Raw genomic sequence first — 14,088 nt, forward strand, 5'->3', positions numbered from 1 at the left:
ATTTGAGATTACTCCCAGTTTTAGTGGGGTTCGTGTTGCTCAGTCTTAAGTTTTCTATGTTGTGTTTTATGTACTATAATAATTGTTTGTGTCTTTGTCTGTTGTTGTTTTAGCCGTGGCGTTGTCAGTTTATTTTTGATTGATGAGTCTGGATGTCCCTTTGAATGTATATTTCGCCTAATTTTTATAACCTCACAGCATGTTAATGTAAGCCGGGAACATCTTAAGAAATATCTTTATTTTAATTCTGTGAGTAATTCGTCGTCAAGGGCACAACCTTTGTGGTCCTTGAGAAATCAATTCATGTAGTCTTAGAAGTTGACATATGGTATTGACACGTGTCTATTGAAGAAGACAATCGTACTGTCAGACACATGGCTATGACACTTGTCTATTGATGTTAGCCGTACTATGTTAACCTCGAGTTCAGTAGCTGCTTATTTCAGTGTTCTCTTGGTTATCTCTTTTTCTCAGTGTTCTCTTGGTTTGTCGATCATTTACATTTGATCTCATATCTATTTTCTTGTCGGTTACAATATTCTGACATAATATTAAGAAAGTACAAAGGTTGGGGAATAAATATTCACATAAATAATTCAGACAAAGAAAATTGTTATAGATATGGGTCTTGATGGGGTGAATATAATACTAATTGTGAAAACATAATAATAAGGAAAACAAAGGGAAAATAAGATAATAAAAAAAAGATAAAAAAAGATGCCACACTATAAAGGGTAACTAAGAAAAGCTTACAAAATTAAGGAAAACAGAAATGGAATACATGTAGAAATTGAGACCCCTCCCCCCAAATCAATACAGAAACTCATTGATATTATACTCGTAACCTGAACTTTTACTAATGAATTAAACTTAAATTAAGCCAAACAAATTGAATAAAATGATCTTTATACGATACAATATTCCAAGCTATGAGCAGCTATTAAGAATAAATTTCCAATATATCTGGTAAAACGAGATTCGACAAAGCAATAAAACTATAACTTCTAGACGAAAGTTAAAAATCAGTCATATCGAATTTACTTTTGAAAATGTAAAGGAATATCATTTTATCTTTTCTCGTCTTTAATAAATGACAAAGTTCATTACAGAATTAACATCAATGTAGTACATGCCGTCTTGTGTGTTCCTTGTCGATCTTGTCAACAGAGCTCATTCGAACTTATAATACGAAAATAAACTGGATTTGCTCATTGTTGAAGGCCGTATAGTGACCTATTGTTGTTAATTTCTGCGTCATTTGGTCTCTTGTGGACAGTTGTTTCATTGGCAACTATACAAAACTTATTTTTTATATTGACAATGCCATGACACAAAACTGAAATGACCAAAACCAAAACAACTGTACACAAAACAAAACATAGAAATCTAAAGACCGAGCAACACAAACTCCATCAAAAACAGGAGGATATATTTTTTCTTACAAATCCATTTATTGGGTTTTATTTATATCTGTAATAAGTGCAACATAGTTAAGATTTATTTCAAATACATGTATTCAAATTGTCGTTTTATTTTCAATAATTTTACTTAGAAATTACGGCACAGTATTTCAGTATGCCAATTGCAATAACAAGTCATTATATTAAAATTAATCTTTTTTGGTGTTTTTGAGTAACTGTCGATAATTGTACATTTCATTAGTTATATACATGTACATGTAGCAATAATTTTGTTTACGAACATCGCCAAAACAGAAACTGTATTTCGACAATTATTTTTAATTATTCTTTCCTGATATTGTCTGATTTTTTATTGATGATGGGGTTTATTATAACATATAACGGTGATGCCACAATTTGTATTTAATACAAGACGCAGGTGGGAGAACGAACAATCTCCTTGATTACAATTAGGATTTATAGGTGAAACAGAGGCTACAATAGTTTATACAGTGAAACCTGTTTAAACCGAACCTGTTCGAGAGTTAGGATTTTGTTCTGTTTTGGCCGCTGTTCGGTTTTATCAGGTTCACAACGCTTACAATTTGATATTAGTGTGTTTAAGAACAAGTTTGGTTTATACAGGTTTTTGGTTTGTGTATGATTCGGTTTAGCCAGGTTTCACTGTAGGTTAGATGTTCGAAGATAAACATTGTAATCGTAACTTCAGACATAACCTGTAACTGTCATTTGAAATAACTATATTTGAAAAATTATGACTTCTTATTGAAGAGCATAAGCTACAAATATAATACGGACTATAACATTTATTATCATCGATTTAAGTGTTAATTCAATTTTCAACATGATGTTCTTCTTTTATTTCAGAATTTGTAATGTAATATCTGTCCTTTAGTCATGAATTTTCTTGAATGCTTTTTGTTAAAATGAGATTTTAGTACTAATACACTTATAACTTTGTCTGCAGCATTTACTTTCTCTTTATGCAATAGTACTGCAAAAGTTAAATATTATACGTCTGACAATTATATAATTTCCTATTATGGAATTTATGGCTTTTTTAGAATTCTACACGTGTTTGTAGTCTTATATATTATTTTTGAATGATTTACAAACTAGTTATAAATCTAATTATGTTAACTCAAGCCGAACCCATTCTATAAATTGATACTCTTATAACAATATTTTTCGAAATTGTTTTTATAAAAGTACATGAGAATTTCCTTTCTATTTTTCTGCCCATGATATTTAACATGACAACAATATATAGCGTTCTGCGGCCGAATTGCGATTCATCTGAATTGATTACGACCAATCAGTTATAAGTTTAACAAATTATGTTAACCTCCGATATATCTTCGTTTTCAGTGAGCATATTTAAATTTCGTGTATTACTGACATGCAACATACTGGAGTTTAGCAGATTATATATACGTAACTTTTTCAAATAGTTGAAATATTAAGTTTTTATTTTATTTAGAATTAAACTTTTAAAGTTAATTTGAGATTTCAATTATGTTGGTCCGACCGTATGCGTCTATTGAAAAAGAACGCATTCGGTGCGGGCCGTTACGTAAAGTCCAACCGTATGCGTATATTGAAAAAGAACGCATTCGGTCCAGGCCGTACGCGTATAGTCCGACCGTATGTGTATATTGAAAAAGAACGCATTCGGTCCAGCACGTACGCGTATAGTCCGACCGTATGTGTATATTGAAAAAAGTAATCATATGGTCTGGAACAGATACATAACGGAAGCTGCATCAGAAGATAAGAAATTCCCAGAAATGTCTACACGTCAAAGGTTCCTTTCAAAAAGAAACAAGAACGAGGCATATCACACATCTGTCTACATTTTTATAATTTAAGATTTTCAAGGCTACAATGTACCAACTACATTTTGTAAAACCGATGCTCATCAACTGTTGTATTTCTGTATATATATATATATAATTAGAATCTGATCAAAGCATGGTTACATATTCATATTTGTTAGCTGTCAGACTCTTCGGGACCTCTATAATTACAATTTTATTGATTTGAATAATAAGTCGGTTACACTAACAAAGTGTTAAATTCGATTGTTGGTCATTGAATTAGCGAAACAAAATATATTGTCATATTAACGGCAGTGATTTTTTTTACGACAGTTTAGGTATTAATAAGATAGTTTTCAACATTTTTTTTGCAAGATAGATAATTAGACTCTGAAATGTTATCATCGACATAATTTTCTTTAAGACTCAAAAAAAAATAAAAAATGCGAACACAGATAATTTTGCACCAGTTGACTTACCATTTTTATTGAACTCTTAACCTGCATATCTTTTTATATATTTTCATGTCAAAATAATTCTCAATGCTATGTATATTGTATGTTTTTCAATAAGGAATATTGTATTACCTAAATATATACATATATACATTATGTACTACCTATGCAGGCGCTACTGGACATTCGCTAAAATGAAATGGAAAGTTAAAACTTTTGAAATTTTGAAATCATTTCTGTTGTCACAAAGTTTAATTTCATCCGACCACCATATAAAGTGTCTTTTCACAAATGTAACCTACAAATACGATTATTTACTGGATTTGTAATAACATGAGCAACACGACGAATGTCCCATGTGGAGCAGAATCTGCCTACCCTCGGGAGCCAGTTGTTGGTTTTTTTGTTCGTGTTGCTTACAGTCTCTAGTTTTCTATGTTGTATCTTGTGAACTGTTATTTGTCAAATTGTCTTTTTTTTCTTTTTCACAACTTTCTAATAAGTTGTAAATGTGTGTAAAATATAGTTTGTCGACGTTTTTGAAGCTTTAAGTCAAAAAAAGAATTTAAAGTCATAGGGTTAGAATTTATTTATAAAAATGGCTTATGACACACGTTCAACTATTTCATAAGACTTGATATGACTGTTTGTCTTTTATTAAATTGCCATTGCCATGTATCGTACAAGTACATTTAAGAATTACCTCAATATATCAATTCTTGGAAAGTGTATACATCCTTTTCCCAAAAGTCTATCTTGCCCGTTCTACTTAAAGATTGGGTAATTCAGAGAAATTATGTCTTTTTTAATGTTCCTCCGCGTGCCATTGACTTTCAGTAAAGTGTGATTAGTTTCTTAGGTTACCGTCGATTGTCTGACCATTCCATAACATCTAGTTGAATTTTCACTGATTACTTAATCTGTTTTAGTGTCTCTTAAATGTATAAAGCATTTACAGTCGTTTCTAGCTTACGGAAATACAGCCGTAGTCGACGTGTTGGATAGAAATTCAGGAAATAATTGTTCCATGTAGGATGTCAAATCAATTATTTTGAGAAATCAGCAAAATCATTTCCTAAACATCAAGGTCAGCGCGATACATACATCAAGGTCAATACGAGATATTGCATGTCTTTAATGCGTTCGGCAATCTCCGGTTTAATCAAGAGCACTGAATCGGTAATTATCGGTTAAATCCGGTGCTGCACGAAAAAATTGAATTAGCAAATATCGTTTGAATCTAATGCTACATGTAGATAAAGAATAAACGATGATGTGACAGGTGTTAATTTTAAGTTTAAGAGGTCGAATCATATACCCTTAAATCCATTTCACACCAGAGGGCACTTCTCATAGTCACATGTTATGATGGAAAGTGTACTTCTTAAAAACTGGGCACGGAACCAACTATAACGTTTCTTTAGAATTCCTGTTTCCTTATTTAACAAGGTTGTATTGAATATTTAACTGGCATCTGTTAAATAAATGCAAAATGTCTAAAAAGATATCAATTCAAAAAATATTATGTTTATTTTATGCATTTAGATTTGATATAAAAAGGTGCTTTTTTACTTATGAATTCCGATGCTGTCAGTAAATAGAGCAACTGGAAGAAACTGAGAAAAAAATTCCAATCAAACGCAGAGATGACGCAAGCATATGATGTAACAATGCAAAACATAATCGAGGTCTGCGTGATGCTTCAATTTAATTTAATGAATAATAATGATTGACAATATGTGGCTTCTTAAATGTGTTTAATTTGTACTTTAAGAGTGCAGTTTAATCTGATAACATCATCTTTATGACAGAAAACAAACTAATTATGGAAATTTTTATTATGGTTTTCATGATTTTCAACGTATTTTGAAATTTCAAAACCTTGGGTTAAAATTAAATCTATTAAGGCATATTGAAATTAACAATGAATTAGATAATTCACGATATCAGATAGAAACTCTAAATTATACAATGTCATTAAGTTTCAAAGATGTGCACAGCTTCAAATTAACTTAAAGCATATTTAACTCAAACTCTTTTTCGAACATGAACTCAAATCTATGATCGTAGTCTTACTCAAATCTATGATCGTAGTCTTACTCAAACTCCAGTAATAACGCGAACACTTAAAAAGTAAAGTACACCAGTTTAAAAACCATGCACATGCAGACGTCACGGGGACGACTTTGAACGTCGTGATCACCTACCAAATTTAAAAACACGAGCACAAGTAATTTCGAAAACGTAAGTGCAAAACTTTAAAAAAAAAAAAAAAAAAAAAATAAAGTTGTTCTCACGAATTAACAACTCATGCACACAGCGCGCACTACTTTTCAGTGTAGGTGCACACAAATTTCAAAATTGCGTGAATTCGTGATTTGTTGCGCTGGATTTCCTAGCTGGCACGATGTTAATGTTCACCAGTTTGAAAATCGTGTCCATGAATAGAAAGCTGTACACAAGAGTTTGACAGACCTGTTTTAATCTTAAAAAAACGAAAATGTTCACGTGTTATGGTACTAAAGAAACTAGGTATCAGAGAACCACTGTCCTTTCAGTAATAAACAACAAAAGTGGATCCGTATTTTTGAAAACAAAAGAATGATGCAAACTAAGCAATGTTCAGAGTTAAACACATAAAAATTATATGCATTAACCATACAAGTAGCACCTTAAATGAGACCCAGCTGCCACCCTTAAATCCGCTCCTACAAATTCAGATTAAACAATATATTGCGTGTCAGAGATTAATTTTAGATAACTATATAATATCATATCATTTAAAAGACCAGATGTGTTTTGTAATTTGGATCATTCATTTCGGAATATGAGCTGCACTTACGAAACTTTTAAAATCATTCATTGGCGTCTGATAACAAATATCCTAGATGAACCTAATTTAAAAACTTCCTATTAAATATCTCTGTAATGTGCACATCCGGGTATCTTATAATTGGCTTCAAATGATATAATGTGCAACATCTGTTTTATATTGTATAACTTTGATTTACATCTCTCTTTATGAGGAACTTATAGATCCCTTTTTGATCAATTACTAGTATCTAACAAACTTCTTTCTTTCATTCAATCTTCTCAACTCCTTCTTTGTATCATCATATCAGATAAAAACATATTTCAAATTAGTTTCTTACAATACATAATACTTTATCATAATATTATCTTCTAGCTGATACTGAAGAAAGATGGAAAATATGATTTATCAATACCCGAAAGAACAATTTATTGCAACAATAGCTGTTATAATCCCGCGAAACGAGACTTCAACGTGATTATGATCTAAATTATTGTGTCAATAGCCATGAAATAGGATTATGATCTAAGTTATTGTATTAATAGCCTCGACATGATACTTACGATCCTGCGAGTTAAGAATATCACATTATCTATTGGCACGATGTTTTATAATCGTTTCAAGGACGTTTCTAATTGAAGGTTATTGCAAACATGAAATGACGATTATGTTAAACAAGACAGTGTCAGTAACAATGGCTTTCAATTTGTCTGAACAATCCTATTATGTGACTTTTGTCGTTGATCTTTTTCTAAGACTTCATTTACTTAGAATTTTCTGAGCTCCGATGACTAAATTCCTTTTCGAAAACGTATAAGTGTTGGTAACATTATAACTGTTCTTTTCATCAGAATTATGTCACTTATATTTGTAAAAGCGATCTATTTTCATTTTCTATTTTTTGCCCTCTGGAAAATGCTTATGAATTTTTTATGACGAACTTTACTTGTTTCTAATTGATTTCTTAAACATAGTTTGTATTTCATTCTTGGAAGATGTTTTATTAATATCATAGTGACATTTCTATATCGGATGACTTATAGTTTTTCTTCCTAGCAACAAGTGCTTCGATTATTCTTTTTTTGTACACAGAAAAAAAATGTAAAGCTTTTATTAGATACTAATTTGAATTAAATGATGGTGCAATATTAAAAAAATTCACTGTATAGATTTTGTTTTTCTTCTAGTAACATACTTATACTGAGTATGCTCATGTTACTAGGAGAAAAACACAATTCAAGCGGTAGGTTTGTTATCTTGCACCATCATCCATGTTTGGATTAAATTTCGGTAAATCCCTATTTGGGACCCAATTTTTGTTATCCAAAGGTTCAAACGGTCATTAAGTAATCATAACAGAGTCCTGCGTGGAGTCAAATTTTTATACAGTGTATATAACTATCTGTAACAGTTTTATACTGGCACCTTGAGGAGCCAGACCAAAGTTAAGGGAAATAACTCTTAAAATCATCAGTACGTTTGTGTCAACCAATTTCATATAAATATTCTAAGCTTCTAGGCTACATAGATTATTTCCAATCTGATTCGGGTAAATGCTTAACTTGAAATATATTGATGAAACATGACTTTTACAAACGCATCACTGATTTAAAGAGTTATTTCCCTGAAATAAGGTCTATACCCTTTAACTACCGATTGTTTGTACCTTTAATAAGAGATGGAACTAATTACTACAAGACAAAGGTACAAACCCACTAAAACATCTGATACCTACATCGATTCCTCTTTCAAAAAGTTGCTTCATGGGAAACGAAGCATTCGAAACATGTCAAAAACCAATAACAAACCGTGAAAGTCTTCCTTTGATCTCGGGCTTTATTGTCAAACATCTGTAACGAAGCCATTATTCGTCAATTATCTTCTACTTTCATCATTACGGCATGAATTCTTAATAACCTCCCTTGCAAAAGTCGCTCATATATACGTTGTATAATTACCGACAATTTGTTTCTTAATAACTTGTTATTGTTTCTGGAAAATTACTTACATAATATAAATTGTAAATAGTTATAATGCATTAATGGCCCAGACAATACAAATAGTTGTAATGGGAATATAACAAATTATTTATGATAAATTTTATGGCCATTTTAGCGCCGGTTTTATCGATACATGAATACGAAAACACTTCCATTTATTCCGATAGCTATTTTACGTCCGTTTGTTTATCGGTGTTTGCTTCTTTTAACTGACAAACAGATGGCGATAAGGCACTCACAAATATCCCTTCCCTTTCATGAATGTGACGTACCGAATAAAACTATTAACCGGATTTGTTTTCACATAATCAACACGACGGGTGCCAAATGTGGAGCAGGGTTTGCTTCCCCTCCCGGAGCACCTGAGATCACCCCTAGTTTTTGGTGGGGTTGGGTTGTTTATTTTTTTGGTTTTCTATGTTGTGTCATGTGTACTATTGTTTGTCTGTTTGTCTTTTTCATTTTGAGCCATGGCGTTGTCAGTTTATTTTAGATTTATGAGTTTGACTGTCCCTTTATTATCTTTCGTCCCTCTTTTATCTAAACGTTCAAACGCATGCGTATTGCTAAGACATTATTGATGTTAATCGATCTTTGTTTATCAAGCAAACTTTCAAATAGAATTTCATGAGAATTTACTACATGAACCAGCATTGAAACTATATTTCCCAGGGTGATATACTTTGCATATAAAGAAAATCGTTACCGAAAGCTTTATGTATATATTTCATATCAAAGAATACATTTAAATATCAGTATAATTTTTTGTGTAAATTTACATTTGTTTACAATTTAAAATATTGAAATTATGCACATTATTTGTATAATTCAATTAACAAAGGTATAGCCGCCAAATGACATGTTTAACTTTTCACTTTAGTCTATTATTTTTTTTCCTCATTTATTGATTGTGAATAATATTAAATCACACATTTCGCAATTGAATTAGTTCAAAGCATTTTTTTTTTTAAATCTATCAAAATTAAAAAAATTAAATAAGATCTATAAAGTATCTTTGGTGGTTACATGTAACGTTTATTGTTGCAATTTTTGCTGATGATAAAAGTACCTAAACAGAAAGTGGAGGGTTGTTCTGGAGGAAAGATACATAATCAGTAATTTATATTTACCTGTTTTTTTTCTGAGGCAACTCGAAATCAAGCTGAGCTGGACATTTTGTTCCTTGTAAAAAGGGCGGAAAATACACTATGTTCATGTCGTATAATGATATTTCAATGGTTAAGTTCAACGCCTTGTGAATCATATAATCAGAGTATATATGGTAAAGTTAAACGTGTTGTAAATCTTACTTGTTTATCAGATAACGAATTTTCAATTGTAAAGTTTAAAGTTGCGTGAATCCTGTTCTCAGATATTTCATTTTCAATGGTATAGATAGGTGATGTGTGAATCTGATCAGATACTAAATTTTCGATGCTACTATATTCAAATGATAAGTGAGATTTACATGTGATGCTCACAGGGAGCATCTTACAGATATACAAGTTCAATGATATACATGCTGTGGTATCAGTATAGCATAATCACTTCATTCTCGTATTTTAGTTTTTATTTTTCCTTTGGGTAAATTTTATAACTATGGATGGAGAGAGTATTGACTTTATCAGACGCTAACAAAATAATATGTTCTAGCTTTTATGGTTTTGTCTCTCGTAACTGTCGTAGACAGACATGAATAAAAACTGTATTTCCTTAATGTGAGACATATTGCGTACTTACTGACGTGGCCAAGGGCTCGACTGTCTAAGTCAATCTGTATACTGACTTAATGTGAGACATATTGCGTACTTACTGACGTGGCCAATGTGAAGGGCTCGACTGTCTAAGTCAATCTGTATACTGACGTAATGTGAGACATATTGCGTACTTACTGACGTGGCCAATGTGAAGGGCTCGACTGTCTAAGTCAATCTGTATACTGACTTAATGTGAGACATATTGCGTACTTACTGACGTGGCCAATGTAAAGGGCTCGCTCGGCTGTTTACGCCTATCTGTATTGACTTATGTGGTTAATGTTATGGGCTCGGCTGTTTAAGTCCATCGGTCGACAAGTAAACTTATCAGAAACAGATTGAAAAGCAGCGCCTCTTTTCTTATTTGTTTGTAAAATTTTCTCATTTCAGTTGATTTGTTTAGTTTTGTAATTGATTTTTCCAGTTCAATTTTCACAAAAGGGATGAGTTGGCAGTTCGTTTGGCTGTAGGGGATTTATAACTACGCTTTGAAATGAACAACGTCCGATCGGTAAGGGGACGTTAAATTTAAGTTCATATTGTAGTATACGTTCAAAATCTCTACATGTCGTAAAAACCCTGTTACAAGACAAAATACCATCCCCTGTCCAACATCTCTTTATTTGTCAGTGGCAGTCATATTTTTCGCCTTTCTTTTCGATTGACATGTCTTGCAAAATCAATTTATTGCAGTACCAATTATTAATTTGATCTTTTGCTGAATATGCATGGAGCATTTTTAATAAATAAATCAATCAATCAATCAATTTTCTACCTTCCTTCGATATAAATAGTGCGATATTTTCTATCCGAAGGTTACATGTATTTCTTTCATTTGTTATTGTGTCGTGCCCGCTATGGATATTACACAAATAAGACACTCTTACCACAATCTTTGACATGGCTATGGAAAACTAGGGTGAACTCGACTACGTAAAACAGTCAAACATTGTATTTATTTCATTTAACTACATAAAATGTACAACCTTACAAGTCAGAATATTATGAAACTTAAACGAGGCCCAACCAATTTTAGTCAAGGTGTTTATTACCACGTTAAGACAATCTTGACATTGCTATAGAAAACTAGGATGAATTTGACTACGTTATACTGTCAAGATGGGGGTTTACAGAATATAGAAATCAATAATGACTCAAAATCCTAAAAAAAAAAGTGAATAATGGGGGGGGGGGGGGGGTTAAATATCAGGGAAGAGAATAGCTGTTGAAAATAAAGAATAGCTCCGCTAACGCGTCGCCAGTAACCTGAATTTGCGACCATCAAATCACCAATTGATGCCTTCGGAGCTTAAAATACTATACAGTTATCTCCTAAATGGTTTCATGGAGATGCATGTTAATAGTTTCCAATATCTTTTTGTGTATTCAGCGTTTCATAATGTGTTCTTCTATTCACATGTGATCATAATTTAAAAGAAAAACGCAATGTGCACCAAATCTCACGAGAGTTGATTAACGAGACTTCATGACTTCTCATTGGGGAACATTTTAATTCATAGATATTGTTATTAATAATAATCTATATACTCCTCTATCGTGACTTCTCCTGGTTTACAACACCGTTATGTTCCAATATTTTTTATCATTAATATCAAATTGAAACGTTTATTATCGTTTTTATCACATACACTTTTACAATGCCAGTAAAAAAACTTAATATGAAGTCTTTGCTATTTTTTTATAGGCCTGCATGGTTTTCTATCTAGGGAAAAAATATTTTGCCTTCGTTTATTATATCACAGAAACTATTTCTCTCTCTCTATATATATATCATGTACTGTAGTACGCCGCTAGATTAAAACTGACGTGGAAAGGTAACATATGGCCACCGAAAGCTCTTTTTTGAGAGCCCAGGTGGTCGTGTGGTCTAGCGGGACGGCTGCAGTGCAGGCGATTTGGTGTCACGATATCACAGTAGCATGGGTTCGAATCCCGGCGAGGGAAGAACCAAAAATTTGCGAAAGCAAATTTACAGATCTAACATTGTTGGGTTGATGTTTAGACGAGTTATATATATATATATATATATAAGAATCAGGAAAAGCATTTTCTTTGAAAGGTAGCACTCATGTTTTCTTCTATCTAATTAATTGAAACAAACTTAGTTGTCTCTTTCAATCTGAATAAAATTAACGTAACAGAGCCAGATGTGTATCCCGACAATCAATGTCTCTCCAGCCTCAAGGCCAAACTATTGGAAGAGAACGTCAAAGAACCGATAAAACCAAAGAGAACCAAAGGTAAAGAAAGATACGAACAAGGAAGTAAAGCTATGGGGAACGTAGCTAAGCAACCATCGCCTCCAGATGAATAGATACAAGAAGATGTGATATAAGTGACATGCAATGAGACAACTCTCCATCTGTGTCACACAATGTAAAAAGTAAACCATTATAGATTAAAGTAAGACCTTCACTACGGAGCCTTGGCTCATTATATACATCACTTATCATTGTTAACACTGTTCTCGTCTCCGAACTTATTGTAAAGGCCAAACATAACAAAGCCCCATAAACAACAAGACGAGAAACTTCTTTTATATTTGTTTTTCAATTATGCATGTAAAAAAAGGGTAAAATTTGATATCAAATTTTTAAGGAAATTAATTTGAAAAGATGCCACCACAGATAGTCAGTGCACTTTCCAAACGTCTATCAACTTTCAACTAACTGATTCAATAACACGTACATTTCATCTCCGCTTTAGCTTCGTTTAAAGCCGAACCCTGATATCTGCATCAGCAATATTTATAATGAAATCTCGAAAAGATGCAGGTTTTTGTCATTTTAATCTGAAATCTGTCAAGTTTAATGTTGTTTCATCTTCATAATACTCTTAATAACTGATGTTGATGTCAAAATATAAAATGATTTCGTTTTGAAAATAGTGTCAATGTCATGTTTTTAATTTACTGAGTTTCGAGAGCTTATGAGATGCAACAAGCCACTTTATCTCTAATAGGTGGCGTTGTCCAATCAAAATCGCCAAAACAAACAAATTTTATTCATGCAAACAAAGTTTATCGATTGATTCTAATATGCTCAAAAAGCAAAGCGCACAAAAGACAGTAATGGTAAGTTCTAGTAGATTATATTTCAGTATTGACAGTGGTGTAACAACACAATAATAGAAGAAAAACTTTAAAAGAAATATCAACCCGTGGGAAAGGCTTGATTCATCAGATTAGTGGTAAGTACATGTATCAACCCGTGGGAAAGGCTTGATTCATCAGATTGGTGGTAAGTACATGTATCAACCCGTGGGAAAGGCTTGATTCATCAGATTGGTGGTAAGTATCAACCCGTGGGAAAGGCTTGATTCATCAGATTGGTGGTAAGTATCAACCCGTGGGGAAGGCTTGATTCATCAGATTGGTGGTAAGTACATGTATCAACCCGTGGGAAAGGCTTGATTCATCAGATTGGTGGTAAGTATCAACCCGTGGGGAAGGCTTGATTCATCAGATTGGTGGTAAGTATCAACCCGTGGGAAAGGTTTGATTCATCAGATTGGTGGTAAGTATCAACCCGTGGGAAAGGCTTGATTTATCTGATTGGTGGTAAGTATCAACCCGTGGGAAAGGCTTGATTCATCAGATTGGTGGTAAGTATCAACCCGTGGGAAAGGCTTGATTCATCAAATTGGTGGTAAGTATCAACCCATGGGAAAGGCTTGATTCATCAGATTGGTGGTAAGTACATGTATCAACCCGTGGGAAAGGCTTGATTCATCAGATTGGTGGTAAGTATCAACCCGTGGGGAAGGCTTGATTCATCAGATTGGTGGTAAGTATCAACCCGTGGGA

The 14,088-nt window shown here is 32.7% G+C and overlaps 1 protein-coding gene across 1 annotated transcript in view; it reads right to left on the bottom strand.

Moving 5' to 3' along the window:
• Nucleotides 1-14,088, bottom strand: part of LOC134719107 (atrial natriuretic peptide receptor 1-like) — a 362,861-nt gene that overhangs the window by 312,904 nt on the left and 35,869 nt on the right. The gene's annotated exons all lie outside the window — the stretch shown is intronic.

This window comes from Mytilus trossulus, chromosome 5, assembly GCF_036588685.1.
Source record: "Mytilus trossulus isolate FHL-02 chromosome 5, PNRI_Mtr1.1.1.hap1, whole genome shotgun sequence".
NCBI classification, from domain to species: Eukaryota; Metazoa; Mollusca; class Bivalvia; order Mytilida; family Mytilidae; genus Mytilus; species Mytilus trossulus.